The sequence below is a fragment of the Pteropus vampyrus genome, unplaced genomic scaffold (genome assembly GCF_000151845.1).
Source record: "Pteropus vampyrus isolate Shadow unplaced genomic scaffold, Pvam_2.0 Scaffold10172, whole genome shotgun sequence".
In the NCBI taxonomy this organism is placed as follows: Eukaryota; Metazoa; Chordata; class Mammalia; order Chiroptera; family Pteropodidae; genus Pteropus; species Pteropus vampyrus.
The window spans coordinates 3,878-5,694 of NW_011898953.1; the positions used below are offsets into that span (position 1 = coordinate 3,878).

General features: G+C 51.5%; 1 pseudogene; it reads left to right on the top strand.

Moving 5' to 3' along the window:
- The first annotated feature begins 161 nt into the window (after window positions 1–161).
- On the top strand, window positions 162–280 carry LOC111734947 (annotated as a pseudogene).
- Window positions 281–1,817: the final 1,537 nt, after the last annotated feature.

Genomic DNA, 1,817 nt, shown 5'->3' on the forward strand with positions numbered 1-1,817 from the left:
AGGAAAATCTGCAGAGCTTACCAGGGACAGCCTCTCTAATGTCCCATAAATAGTGACATTCCTCTCTGAGGACCACAGGTAGAGTGTTCCCCAAGGAGAACCTGAGTGCTTAGGGTTTGCACTTATATGGGATGTGAAGTCCTCTCTTAAGACTCATACCCATCGACAGCCATGCCACCCTGCACATGCCCGATCTCATCTGATCTAGGAAGCTAAGCAGGGTCGGGCCTGGTTAGTACTTGGATGGGAGACCACCTAGGAAGACCAGGTGCTGTAGGAGTTAAAAAAAAAGACGCAAAGCCCTCACATTCTGCCGCTGCGGCTGCTGCTGCCATCACTGCCGCTGCTACCATCGTTCAGGTTTCAAGAACAGTGGTATCAGCAAGCTCCCAAGTCTTTCTCACCAAAGGCGAGGCTCTGCCACCCCAATAAATCAGCGGCGAAATAATAAATAGATGTTCTCACTGGCCCTGCAGAGCAGGCTTGCGAAATTCCCCTCACCCCACGCTGCTGTCACCACTTCTGCCCGGGACCAGAGAAACTCAGAGGGTACACAGTGCCTCTGTCCCTGGAGACAATGAGCCAAGTCTCTGGAGGGGTGAGCAAGGTGCTGCAGGCAGTGCCTGAGATGGGGCGGGCTCGAAAAGATTGGGATCTGCTTGGCTGTGTTGAAATTGAGTCTCTTGCGGGGCCTAGAGGAATAAAACCGTCTGCAGATAAGCGAGCTGGGCTGGAAGTCTGGGTCAGGATGGGGCTCACCTTTGAGAACGCCTGCTTTGAGGTGCTGTGAGAACTGTGGTTTGGATATGCTTATTTGCTTGTGGCTTTGGTCCCCACAGCGTGGTGGGGGGTGTGAAGAAAGGGGGAGAAAGTGTTGAAATATCAACAAGGAGGCAGAGGCAGTTCTCATGGGTGGCTGTGTCAGGATGGCAACTAGGGAAGGAAGGGAGAACTTGGACTTGGGGTCTGGGAGGAGCTGTTCACCCAGGGTGGCGAAGAGGGTGTCCCTGTATCTCCTCCAAGAGCTCCTAAATCCCAAATTAGAACATCTCTTCTAACTCCTATGTCTTATAAGTTAGCACAGCGAGGGAGGCTGACCAACCCAAAGTCACACAGCTAATGGGGGCAGAGTCAGAAGTCCAAGTCACTTTCCACCAGACTGCCTGTCAAGGCAAAATACACACATACATACGCATGTTCGTGCGCACACGTGCACACACACATGGAAAATCAGACAACAGAGCATGAGTTTCACTCAGGGTGGGAAAGCTTTTGCAAGGCAGGAAGAAGGCCCCAAGGAGTCCCCTGCATGGCCTCTCAGCTCTCACTGCTCCCCTGGGGTTGGTAATCAGTGGGAAAGTGCCTTTTTCTGGTAATAGGTCCTTAATATGTAACCCTTATTAGGTGATGCACTGGCATAGCTTTGATGTGACCACAAAGAAATCTCTGACACATCTGAACCTCCTATGGGACCTCTTGGCTCTAGAGCAGAGTCTTCCTGGAATTATTTTTGGGGCTCAAGGGGAAGCAATTCTGCTCACTAGGTAGATATCATCCCAAATGAGCACACATTATCATTTTATGACTCTTTAGAGAAGTTATATGTGGGGTACCATTCCCTTGAAGGAGTTGAGAAATCACCCCAGGGAGAAGCCTGGGCAGCCTGGGATGGAGAGAGTGGCCTGACACCGAGACCACCATCAGGCGACAGCAACAGGTACCACAACCGCCTTACAGGGCACCTCCTCTGTGTGGCATGCTCCAGGAAAATGCCAAGTGCTCCCTGACTCCAAAATGCCTTCATCACAGGTACCTTC